Source organism: Salmo salar, chromosome ssa05, assembly GCF_905237065.1.
Source record: "Salmo salar chromosome ssa05, Ssal_v3.1, whole genome shotgun sequence".
Lineage (NCBI taxonomy): Eukaryota > Metazoa > Chordata > Actinopteri > Salmoniformes > Salmonidae > Salmo > Salmo salar.
The window spans coordinates 48,912,558-48,926,044 of NC_059446.1; the positions used below are offsets into that span (position 1 = coordinate 48,912,558).

The following is a 13,487-nucleotide window of genomic DNA, read 5'->3' on the forward strand; positions in this document are numbered from 1 at the left end:
AGAGCCCTGCAAAATGACCTCCAGCAGGCCACAAATGTGCATGTGTCTGCTCAAACGGTCAGAAACAGACTCCATGAGGGTGGTATGAGGGCCCGACGTCCACAGGTGGGGGTGGTGCTTACAGCCCAACACCGTGCAGGACGTTTGGCATTTGCCAGAGAACACCAAGATTGGCAAATTCACCACTGACGCCCTGTGCTCTTCACAGATGAAAGCAGGTTCACACTGAGCACGTGACAGACGTGACAGAGTGGAGACGCCGTGGAGAACGTTCTGCTGCCTGCAACGTCCTCCAGCATGACCGGTTTGGCGGTGGGTCAGTCATGGTGTGGGGTGGTATTTCTTTGGGGGGCCGCACAGCCCTCCATGTGCTCGCCAGAGGTAGCCTGACTGCCATTAGGTACCGAGATGAGATCCTCAGACCCCTTGTGAGACCATATGCTGGTGCGGTTGGCCCTGGGTTCTTCCTAATGCAAGACAATGCTAGACCTCATGTGGCTGGAGTGTGTCAGCAGTTCCTGCAAGAGGAAGGCATTGATGCTATGGACTGGCCTGCCCGTTCCCCAGACCTGAATCCAATTGAGCACATCTGGGACATCATGTCTCGCTCCATCCACCAACGCTACGTTGCACCACAGACTGTCCAGGAGTTGGCGGATGCTTTAGTCCAGGTCTGGGAGGAGATCCCTCAGGAGACCATCCGCCACCTCATCAGGAGCATACCCAGGCGTTGTAGGGAGGTCATACAGGCACGTGGAGGCCACACACACTACTGAGCCTCATTTTGACTTGTTTTAAGGACATTACATCAAAGTTGGATCAGCCTGTAGTGTGGTTTTCCACTTTAATTTTGAGTGTGACTCCAAATCCAGACCACCATGGGTGATAAATTGGATTTCCATTGATTATTTTTGTGTGATTTTGTTGTCAGCACATTCAACTATGTAAAGAAAAAAGTATTTAATAAGATTATTTATTTCATTCAGATAGGATGTGGATGTGTTGTTTAAGTGTTCCCTTTATTTTAATGAGCAGTATATTATGTGCTCTGTGGGATCAACACAGTGAAGACCCCTGCAGGGAACAACTCCCACAATACACCACTTCGTCCTTCTTCCTACCCCACATTGCATGCTATCAAAAGTACCCAACTGTTATACAGTACATGAGTAAAAGTATAGATACCTTAATAGAAAGTTACTCAAGTAAAAGTAGAAGTCACCCAGTTTATTTGCGATTTCTCCGTCACCTAGAATAACAGCTGTCATAGGGATTCAGCTCTTGGGTTTCCAGTGCTTTGGATGTTTTGGGTCTTAATTTCAAATGGTGCAACATTTTTTGTGTACTTTTCTTTATATTTACAATTAAAGGGAATCTTCCGGGTTCTGCTCTGCGTGTGTTATTTGGTACTTTCTTTTGGATATTTAGGATCATTCTGCAGAAATCTGTATGTAGATATTCTTTTGGGTTTTCCTCCAAATGATTTTATTCGTAATTACAGGTTGGACCCCAAATCCTGCTTCCATATATAGGTCAATTGGTAAAATTACACTATTGAATATTTTGCCTCAAATCTGGATAGGAATATTTATTTGGGAGAATTGTCTTTTTATGGAGTAAAATGCTTTGTAGGCTTTTTAATTTAGTGCATTCACTTCCAGACTAAATCCACCAAGAGGCACTGATTTGTTTGTACCAGGTAGTTGTACTATTGGGCATGTTCAACCATGACCAAAATGAAGTGGCCACCTGCACATCAAAACTCTCATTCCGAAATCATGGGCATTAATATGGAGTTGGTCTCCCTTTGCTGCTATAACAGCCTCCATTCTTCGGGGAAGGCTTTCCACTAGATGTTGGAACATTGCTGCAGGGACTTGCTTCCATTCAGCCACAAGAGCATTAGTGAGGTCGGGCAATGATGTTGGACGGTTAGGCCTGGCTCACAGTCGGCATTCCAATTCATCTCAAAGGTGTTTGATGGGGTTGAGTCAGGACTCTGTGCAGGCCAGTCAAATTCTTCCACACCATTTCTGTATGGACCTCGCTTTGTGCACGGGGGCATTGTCATGCTGAAACAGGAAAGGGCCTTCCCCAACTATTGCCACAAAGGTGGAAGCACAGAATGGTCTAGAATGTCATTGTATGCTGCAGCTTTAAGATTTTCCTTCACTGGCACTAAGGGGCCTAGCCCGAACCATGAAAAACAGCCCCAGACCATTATTCCTCCTCCACCAAACTGTATAGTTAGCACTATGCATTGGGGCAGGTAGCGTTCTCCTGGCATCCGCCAAACCCAGATTTGTCCGTCGGACTGCCAGATGGTGAAGCTTGATTCATCACTCTGTCCGTTTCCACTGCTCCGGAGTCCAATGACGGCAAGCTTTACACCACTCCAGCCGACTCTTTGCATTGCGCATGGTGATCTTAGGCTTGTATGCGGATAATCGGCCATGGAAACCCATTTCATTAAGCTCCCAACAAACAGTTATTGTGCTGACGTTGCTTCCAGAGGCAGTTTGGAACTCGGTATTGAGTGTTGCAACAGCGGACAGACTATTTGTATATGCGTTAGGTGCTTCAGCACTCAGCGGTCCCATTCTGTGAGCTTGTGTGGCCTACCACTTTGCGGCTTAGCCGTTGTTGCTCCTAGATGTTTCCACTTCACAATAACATCACTTCAGTTGACCGGGGCAGCTCTAGCATGGCAGAAATTTGATGAACTGACTTGTTGGAAACGTGGCATCCTATGATGGTGCCACATTGAAAGTCATTGAGCTCTTCAGTAAGGCCACTACTGTCAATGTTTGTCTATGGAGATTGCATGGCTGTGTGCTTGATTTTATACACCTGTCAGCAACGGGTGTGGCTGAAATAGCCAAATCCTCCAATTTGAAGGGGTGTCCATATACTTTCATAAAGATAGTGTATTTCCTAATCTCTCTCTCTCTCGTTCTCTCTCTCTCTTGTTCTGTCTCTCTCTTTCTGCACTGCGTTGGTGTGTGGACTTGGGCCCTAGTCATGATTGTAGCTCTGTAACTTTGTAGCTGTCCGTGGCGTCTGCCTGCTGCCGTTCCTCAGTGTTATTGATGAGCCCGGGGCACGGCTTTACCGCTCCACCTGTCATGCCACGCCGGCCCAGTCTCGCCCGCTTGGCCATAAAATGGACCGGAGGTCCCCTGGGCGAGTTGCGCTCCCTGGACATTACTGGTTAAGGGCTTGTATGAGCTGCACCACACAGCCTTTTCTATTTGTCACATCCCAGGGCTGATATTTCCCTCACGTCTTAATGGAGCTGAGCAGAGCACATGCGCACACACACACACACACACACACACACACACACACATACAATAGTACTGTCATAACACCCACAGCTTCACAAACAGAGTACAAAAAAACGCGCACACACTGTGCAATTAAAATAATTATCTCTGTCTACTCTCCAACCCTTTTCTCCTGGTTCAATGTGTTGACTCCAAATCTCTTTTCCAGTTTTACTTTAGTCCCTCTATGTAAATATCACATACTTCATTCCATCCTTTCTTTAGTTTTACAGCTTTTTAATATTCTGTACGTCTATTTCAATCTTTTACATTCTCAACATTCTCAACCCCATTTTGGCTACTTTGCCTCTTCACTAATTCTCTCAACCTCTGTTCATTCCCTCCATCTTCAGTCCACCTTTTATCATCCCTCTCTTTTACCCGCTCCCGACAGTCTTAGAGTCTGTCTGTACCGCTCTAGTCTCCCATCACCAATGACAACCCCAAGCTCTACCCTTACATTTACTGTATTTTATTATAACTGTATTTAACCAGACAGTTCCTATTTACAATGATGGCCTGGCCAGTGGCGAGACTAAAGCATCTCCTGTCACTCTGTCTGTGTGTGAGTATGTGGTGTGACTCTGTGGTCAGGTTATTATTGGAGGATGGTGTGTGAGAGATGATTCCTCATTAACCCCGGTGGCCAGTGCTCAGCCAGGGGTCAGCCAGCCCCGCTCTGGGAAAGGTCCCGTATTCAGACACATGAGCGCAAACAAATGATCTTTTAATTTGCTCCAATCACAGACCGGTGTGAGTGAACTGGCAGTTCTCTCTATCGCTATCTCTCTCTCTCGTTCTCTCTCCACCTCTCCAACTCCACCCCACTTTTTCACCCTCTCTTTCTTTCTCCCCCTTCCTCTGTCTGTTCCAGCCCTGTTTCTTTTTTTCCTTTCCCTCTGTTCCCACCTTCTGTCTCCTCTCTTCCGCTCTGCGTTGTCCATCTTCGTCTGTCTGTCTATCTGTCTGAGCCACTGAGAGCAGGATAGCAGGGCGCTCAATAGGGGTTGGTGTAGTGTGTAATCAGCTAGGGTTCTCAGTGGGGACAGCAGCCTCTAATTGGTCTCAACTCAAACACTCCCTGAGACACAAACTGATGATTGGGGTATTATGTGTGGTTTGCGTATTATCAGGGCCTTACATGCAACAGTCCCTGGACCTCACCCTCAACCTCAGAAACACACTAAAAGACAGGATCTTCATAATCTCTGCTCTGCTCTCCCTGCTCTGTCTTCATTTTGTCCCTATTAATCCTCCCAGAAATGGGAGCCAGAGTCATAGGAACTCTCCACATTTGGCCATAATCTTTTAATGTGGCGTACTTTAAGCCTAAGTGAGCCCATTTGGAGTGACTGTGCGCAGACTAGGATTCTCCCTATCTGTTATCTGCACAAGTGTTACTAATGGTTTTATCAATTAGGCCTCGTCCAATAACTACATGCCTGTGATCTCCTTTAAATGCAACCAGTGCAGTGCTGATTTGTGTAGTTAATGAGTGTGTGGATGTGTGTCGGACTGTGTGTTGATGTGGGTAAGTGACTCTGTATGTAGTCTCTCTCTCTTTCCTCTCTTTCCCCCTCTCTCTCTCTTTTTCACCTCTGTCTCTCTCTTCTCTCTCTTTCCTGTAAGGTCTGAAGTGCTTCTTCAGAAGATCCTAATGCGATGTGTACCCTTGCTGAATATATGTTTGCTTCCTAAAATAAGATAGTCAAGCCCAGGCTCGAGTGCAATGTTCTAACGGATCATATCCCCCTGAATGAAAAGCATCACACTTATCACACATATATACCCCTCAGTCATTGCTCAAAATATGAAAAACTGGAAATATTGATCACTGTATTGTATGTATGCTTTGCACAAGTCTATATATATCAGCACTTTTATCACTTTCTTTCCCTTAACCTCTGTACTTACCCTAGTTTTTATTTTTCCCCTTCCCCTCTTTTCCTCCCTGTAGACTCCACAGTGCAGAAATAAATAGTTTATTGTTGATTTGCTCTGTCTTCATGTAAATGATTTAACAGGGACAATGTTATTCCTGTGGGTCCTGACCTTGTCTCTCTCTCGTTCTCTCTTCCTATCTCTTGATCCCTCTCTTGCTCTCTTTTTCTCTCCATCTCTCGCGCTCTCTTTTTCTCTCCATCTCTCGCTCTCTCTCTTCCTATCTCTCGATCCCTCTCTTGCTCTCTTTTTCTCTCCCTCTTCCTCTCTCTCTCTCTTCCTATCTCTCGATCCCTCTCTTGCTCTCTTTTTCCCTCCATCTCTCGCTCTCTCTTCCTCTCTCTCTCTCTCTCTCTCTCTCTCTCGCTCCCTCTCTCTATCCCTGCTGCATAGCCTCCTCCTGTGGGCTGGACACTGTCCTTGTGGCTCTCCCCCCCCCCCCCCCTCCCCCACCTCACCCCATCCTCCCCCCTCTCCCCCCTGCCCACACCCTGTGTGTGTGATAAATTATTCGTGGGCATGCTCCGAGGGCCCAGGGCTGCTCATTCCTACACACAGAGGGGCCGCATTGATCCGGCCTGTGGTTCAACTTAATTGGAAACACAGTTATACCTACTAGCTAGAGACACACTCGAAAACACACACACACACACTCACTCAGAACAAACACACACACATATGCATACGCACAAGTATACACAGCACCAGCAATATACTCCAGCATGCACACACAGATTCACACAAAACATCTTCCCCTATTAGGGGGCAAAATATAAACACAGAACATTCGCTTGGAAATAGCCCTTACAGATATCAGACAATCACAGCTCCTATACTCGCCAGCATGCACACATGCACACACAGACACACCCGTAAACACACACACACGCACGCGCATGCCTGCACACACTCACCACGCATGCACGCACACCCTACACCGTTAAACATGCATGCTATTCCTAACCAGCAGCTGTAAAGAGGAGTAACAGTACACAGTGGAGTAATAAGAAGGCCAGGGTTATTGATCTGCCCAGTACACTGACTATCATACAGCTAATAGATTACATCAGATGCATCAGAGCAGTCAACTCAATGAGGGGTGATCCTATTAACTGGGGATTTGTAAACAGTTGTGTGTTCACTCACTCAGACGTCTGCCCAGGGTTTGGGAGGGTTTGTGGTGCTTGGAAAGTGGACAGGGGGTGGGTGCTATGGGGAGTTTTGGGGCATATTTAGTAGTTCTGTCTCTGGCTGTCCTGGGTAAAATGCCAGGAGGTATTCTGAGCTTTCGGAGGCTGTTTCTGCTGTGGCCCAAACCCTACTAATGCCTGTAGGGGGAAAACAGAAATGTGGTGCCAAAACAGAGAGAAGGAAAGAGAGAGAGAGAAAGAAAGAGGGAGCGAGAGGAAGGGAGGGAGAAAACAGACCCACAAATAGACAGAGAGAAATTAAATCAGGTTCCCAGCCAATAGTGTGTTTTTAAGAGCAAAATGCTATTTTCCAAATAAATAGATCTGTGTCACTGTGTGCTAAGAGACAGAGAAATCCGCGCCAGGGTTCAATAATTAATTCCCGAGTCGAGGGTTTTGGAGAGGTGCTGATTGGGCTGATTTTTTTATTTTATTCTGTTATGATACAAAGGAGGCCGTTTGAAGTAATTTGTCCCAGAGAGAGCAGCTTGGAATACCATACAGGCTTTGATTTAGCAAAGCAAATGTAATTTAGTTTGCTTTATGCAAACCAGTCGGGGCCGGGGGGGCTTCTCTGATTTCACCGGAGGGGTGGGGGGTGGAGGGGGGGGGGGGGGGGGTGCACGCTAACCGAATCACGCCACAGCACTGTCTATATTTACTACAGAACATACACACACATACACACACACACACTGTGAGCAACAGTTCAAAAGTACAAAGCCCAGCTCCCCACTCTGGATCCTTTTGAAATCAAAGCTTAAAATAATTGATTGCGCTGTGCTCTCCTTTTTTGTTTTATTTTTGATCTTTTCTATTATTAGTGGTATTACTCCTATGGTGTACTGTAGCACTTGCCGGTTGCACATGCTGGTTGCCAGTTTTTTGTTTGTTTTGTTTTCTATTGTAAAAGAAAGCTTTTTGAAAGCATTTCCACCCTATATGTGATTGGAATGGTTTGGTTGGACTGTGCCTGATATTTTCTGCCCATAGATTACGTCTTCCAGCATCACAAATGGGTGTTGCATTACAGATGTTCTTGTATTAACCATGACCTTGGGATTGTCATATGACTGTAAGTCGCTCTATATAAGAGTGTCTGCTAAATGACTTGCATATACATGTAAAATGACAGTTGTATTGAGCAGGTAGAACCTCATTCCACAATTGAAACACATGCTTGTTGTCTAAATGGGATTTGTTTACAAGCCACTATTTTCAAACTGTAAAACTGGGACGTTGTAGTTGGATATAGTACAGTTTAGCTACCAGCTGATCATGTTATGTAAAGGACACCAACGTGTACAGTATGTGAGCTTGACACGGCGTCGCCACAACTGTATTAACCACCTTTAATCAAGTTTGTTGTGCTTTTGCGTAGCAGACAGACAACTTCTCTTTGGCTGTCGAAGCCGACACCAGTGCTACTTAGTCCGAGAACTTAATGTTAGAAATGGGTGGTCAACACAGTTTTTAAGTTCCATTCAAGTCTATTTTCTTAGCCAGCAATAATGAGCGGATAAAGGGAGAAAACCCAATTTCCTTTATGTTTTTTTATATCCTGAAAAGGCTCTCCTTGACGACCCTTTGGTCTTTTGTTAGAGAAAACGGAGCTAATATCCTCTAGCTCTCTGTGCAGTTTAAAGGTCTTAATTGGATTCCATTAGTATATTGCTTGACATGACACTTGAGTCTGCTGTATTAGAATACCCAGCTCGGGATTAAAAGTCCCCTCTATTCATTCTTTCCGCCAGCCCCTTTGTTATGTCTCCAATATACTTCGTTGAATTCATAGTTTTCGCCAACTTTATTAAGCTTGAAATGACTTAAACGTATTATTTTACTTGTAGAGGATGCGCAGTAATGGGCACAATGGCAGGCCCAAATCATGTGCACATATTCATGTGTGTGTCCACTTTCTATGCTAAGCCAAATACACACGTGTTTCATACCAAATCGTGTTTAGCCTACATGTGTTCCTGTGTATGCTCAACTCCCTCTAGATTTCATCATAAGGGAATATCAGGAGTATCATGAAGGAATGAATGCTTCTTGCTGGGGTTTGATGGAGTGTCCAATACACATATTGTACATTCATGTATTTGATGATATTCGTCTTTATCTTCCCAGTCCTGACTTGACGTGGAGGGATGTGCAGCATCTGATCGCCATGACAGCCAATGTCCCCGACCCCAAAGAGCCAGGATGGAGTGTCAACGGAGCAGGGTACCACATCCACGACAGGTACTCGTTACACACACGGTGTAAACACACCACACACATCATGTATACCACATATACTGTACTGTAGCCAGTGTTGGGATTAGTTACTTGGAAAAAGTAATGTATTACATATTATTCGTTGCGTTTAACAAAAGTAACATGTTACTATATTACTTTGTGTGGAAATTAATGCGTTATATTACTCGTTATATTACTTTGCGTTACTTTCCTGATCGTTTGTTTGACTATCGGGGGGAGTAAGGCGAGATACTAACTCAGGTTTGATCACTAGTTTCTCCTTTCATCTGTGGCACTGCTTTCCTGTGCTACTCTACAAGTGCTGCTTAATTATCCATATATACTGTAAGCCAAAGATCTGTACAGATTTACTATCTTTTCATTCAAAATCTTTCTCTAGAGCCTTTCTAGTTATAGACCGAACGAACATGGACCCATAGAGACGTAGAGATGACACACTTGCCACGATCACAGAAGCAATCAATGGCAAAGAGCAGAGGTTTACCCTCTACATTTTTATGGAGGTAGCTGTCATGACATTTCTCCAAACAGCCTTTCTCCGCTCGCTTGCGAGAACTAAATTAAGTCGAGATCGGATCATGGAAACGTGCCCAGTAGAGAGGATTCTGAAAGTAAGCATGCATCAGTTACAAAGTAACTGTAATAATATTACCAATTTAAAAAAAGAACGCTACTTTGCTCCATTACTCGTAAAAGTCATCTGATTACGTAACATGTTACTTTTGTAACACATCACCCCCAGCACGTTAGCCTACAAACAACGCACATACTACAGCCATTGACATATCATGAACATGACACATAGACGCATGCACAGAAACATACACACACAGAAACACACACACGCACACACACACACATACGAACTAGGGACACATGTTACATACACCACACACCTATGGAAAACACACATGCTACAGCCAAACAGTCCCACAGACAACACCTGTGCCCTACACAACACACCCTACACTACAGACATATATATATATATATATATATACACGTATATACCTCAGATACTACACCATACTACTTGATATTACACCCACATTGTAAAACAGACACCTGTTTATGACTTGGGAATAAATGATTTTGGCAGGGCAGAAGTAGCATTGTTAGTGTCACCATTCATGTGTCTGACGAGTGTGTCTGAGCGTGTATAGATGCTGTGATTTACTGCACCGAGCAGGGCTCAGGAAAATGAAAGCACTCTCTCCTAATGTGGGGCGGCAGGTAGCCTAGTGGTTAGAGCATTGGGCCAGTAACCGAAATGTTGCAAGATCGAATCCCCGAGCTGGCAAGGTACAAATCTGTCATTCTGCCCCTGAACGAGGCAGTTAACCCACTGTTCCTAAGCCGTCATTGAAAATAAGAACTGACCTGCCTAGTTAAAAAAAGGTAAAAAAAAAAAAATGCAGAGTGAGAGAGGCTTTAAGTGGCAGGCTCCTCCAGGTGTCATGCTTTTACAATGTCAGTCAGGCAATGGCATTGCAGTAATCAGTCTAGAGTTGTAATGTATTTTTGCTCTCTCACCTCATCTCTCTCTCTCTCTCTCGAAATCTCTCTCCCCCTTCTCCCCTCTTTTCTTATCTCTCTCCCTCTTTCACTGCATCTTTATCAGTCACTCTCTCCCTTCATCTCTGTACTTTATCTTTCTTTCTGTCTGTCTCCGCCTTTATACTGTATTTCTTTCTCTCGCTCCTTCCTTCCCCTCTCTTTCTTTTGGTCTAATCCTTCTCTCGCTCTCTTGGCGATATGTAATACAACAGATTATAACCAGTCTGTTTCTCTGAGAAGAATAGATTAATTAGATTATAATGATTCATCACATCACAATGCAGTTGTTGTTGAAATACATCAATTTCGGTGATGTGGCTGAGGACTGGTAATGCCCTGATCATATTGTTGCTCTGTTCTCAGTAATTACAACTAATGGTTTATTGCGGGGATAAAGACCGTCAGAGCTGTGCATGGGTTTAGGGTCACTTTAACATGGGTACAGTTGTTAGGAGATGGGGATAAAATACAAAAGATCTTAAGATTAGGCTAAGAGGAGATATTGTGTTGCGGTAGAAATTAGGGGAGAGTGTGATGATGCTGGCTATTGCCTTATTCATATAAACATGTTTTTCTTCAGGTCAAGAACACGTTTATTCTACAATGGTAAAGTATATGAAAGATGATTTGAAAGACATGGTTAACAAAACAGAAACAACGTCACAAATTCCCACAACACATGAAGGATGGCAAATGTATGAGTCTTCACAAAGAGGTTTAGGTGTGAGGAAGTCTGTTGGGTAGGGAGTGGGATCTGGGATGGGTTTTCTCCTCTGGTTCTCTGAGGATCGGTTTACTATTCAGGAACGATAGTCGGGGTTATAGCTGAGTTCTAGCTGTGTTGGGAGGAGTATTTCTGTGCATGATATATGTGTATGTGTTGTGTGGTGTTTGTGTAGTTTGTGGTTTAGTTTAACAAAGCAGGCTAAAGGTTTCATTGGGGACATGTGTGTACTGTATTGAGGACAGATGGCTGTTGTGATAGGAGCAACTGCATGGCTTCTAGGGTTGCGATAGAATAGTTGTTTCACAAGAGGTTGATGTAGAGGAGAAAGGGGGGCGAGTGTATACCCAGAATTCCATCTGTGTGACCTCCATATAGACTACGGAGCTTTAGAAACACTGATGTCGTAGACCGACACCCACCTCCCATCGCCACCGCGACAATAAACATGTCAGCCGCCACACGCCAGCGCAATCTGCAATCAGATTTACTGTGCATGAAATATGGCAGCGCTTTTATTGGTCTAAAGGCTTGTCACTCGTCATTTATTGTCTGTTGCTAGGCCTGCTGGGATGTCAGTGAGTTGCCTGCCCCCTCTGGAGCAAGAGAGAGAAAGCGAGAGAGAGGAAGCGGAAAAGGAGGCGCAGAGTGAGCGAGGCAGAAGGAGGCGCAGAGAGAGAAGGGGGCAGAGATTGGAAGAAGGGAGGGGGAAGAAGTAGAGAGAGTGATGGAGCTGGAGAAAAAGAGCAAAAAATAACATGCATCCATCCTATTTCATTGTGAAATGGGTTTATCAGGTTGACAGAGTAACAGTGTCAGTGCAAGCCCAGGTCCATACAAATGAAGCTGCTCTGGCACCCCCTCATACAGCTTTGTATTCCTTTGAACACTGACACCTATTGATCATGTGGTTGACAGTGGAAAAATGTATCTCTGGTTAGTATCTTCACTTGAAGTGTCTGACCCAGAAATGGCAAGTTGGGGTGTGTCAGCACTTGGAGGATATAGTCCAAAGAACTGCACGTCCAAACAGGCTTCATTTCCTTTAATCTCTTTGGATAGAATAGGTAAAATTATTGTAATTATACCGTGGAAGATTGGATGGAAAATAATTGAGAAAAGATCAAAGAAATGGTGCCGTCCCTGCAAAGACAAAGTGAATATCAAGGAGAATGAGAAGCGAAATGGTATAAAAAAAAAAAAACGAAATAAAAAATGAGAAGATTCCAATCCCCCTTTTTGAAAAATGATGCTCCGCTCATGGAGAACTATTAGAATGTTTACATTTGCGGCATTTTGTTCCATATCAAAATAATTAATTGCCTCCGTTTTCAAATTAAAAGTACATTACAATGCAATTAAGGATGCAAATGAGTCTAGGCCTGTCGCATACAGCCAGAAAAAGTGAGAGACAGAAATAGAGAGAGAATGTGGTGATGCATGAGAGTTGGTGTGCATTTTTGTGTATTAGTGATAATGTATCGTTGTGTGTGTGTGTGTGTGTGTGTGTGTGTGTGTGTGTGTGTGTGTGTGTGTGTGTGTGTGTGTGTGTGTGTGTGTGTGTGTCTTTGAATGAAGAGGATCACGTTTGAATTGTGTCCTCTTAAACAACTACAGGGTAATCAGGTCACTCTTCCCATAGTAACTAATGGACCATAGGATGGTACATATCTCTTACACACACACTAAGATCCTCCTTGTTTTGTATCTTATAACTAGACATATACATCAATACAAAACACACACACCACAGCACACCACAAACACTCCTCTCTGTCTTTGCTCCCTCCCTCGGGCTGTGACCTCCAAGCCAGCTTTTCATGAAAGATGTCTACATCCCTGCAGGACTGTGGACCGTAAAACATAATTTTGCCATAACGTTCCCTCTTTGGAGAGAAAACAGATATAAAAGTATATAGCGTGTGGTTTACTGCGGCCCCTTCACCCATCCTGGCAGCAGCACCGGCTGATGGATGCTCCGCATCGCCCGCCTTTTAATTGCTCGTAAATTTTTGATCCAGGGGAAACGCCACGTTCTCCTTGTCCCCTTGGCGACATGGGTGACAGAGCAGCTGGAGGGGGACAGGGGGAGGGAAAGGGAGGTGTGTGGGGGGAGGGGGGCTATAAAAGACCCTCACACAGACAGAAGAACCATGGTGACGCCAGAACAGGAATATCTAGGATAGAGGACAGGATGCAGACCATAGAAACACTGTTAGAGATCTCACTTAACCAGGCCTACACACGATGTAGGCCTGGTTAAGAGGATGTTGCAGACAAACTGATAAACTATGTCAATAATAAGGAGAGTATATGGCATCCAATATTTTTTTCTCCCATCAACAGTTTGAACATGAGAATAAAAAGTTCAAGCTGTGTCTTATATGTTGATTTATTGACAGGTACTTTGAGTATCAAGTCTCTTTTAATTAAATCTGAGGATAATGTTTAATTGTGTGTGTGGGTTGGTCTGGGCCTGGTCTGGGG

At 44.4% G+C, this 13,487-nt stretch overlaps 1 long non-coding RNA gene across 2 annotated transcripts in view; it reads left to right on the plus strand.

Moving 5' to 3' along the window:
- LOC106605042 (uncharacterized) overlaps positions 1 to 13,487 on the plus strand; it is a 29,435-nt gene that overhangs the window by 8,687 nt on the left and 7,261 nt on the right. For both annotated transcript variants that reach the window (XR_001328780.2, XR_006769898.1), the window contains one exon: positions 8,588 to 8,701. This is a non-coding gene — a long non-coding RNA (uncharacterized lncRNA). The remainder of the gene's footprint in view (positions 1 to 8,587; positions 8,702 to 13,487) is intronic.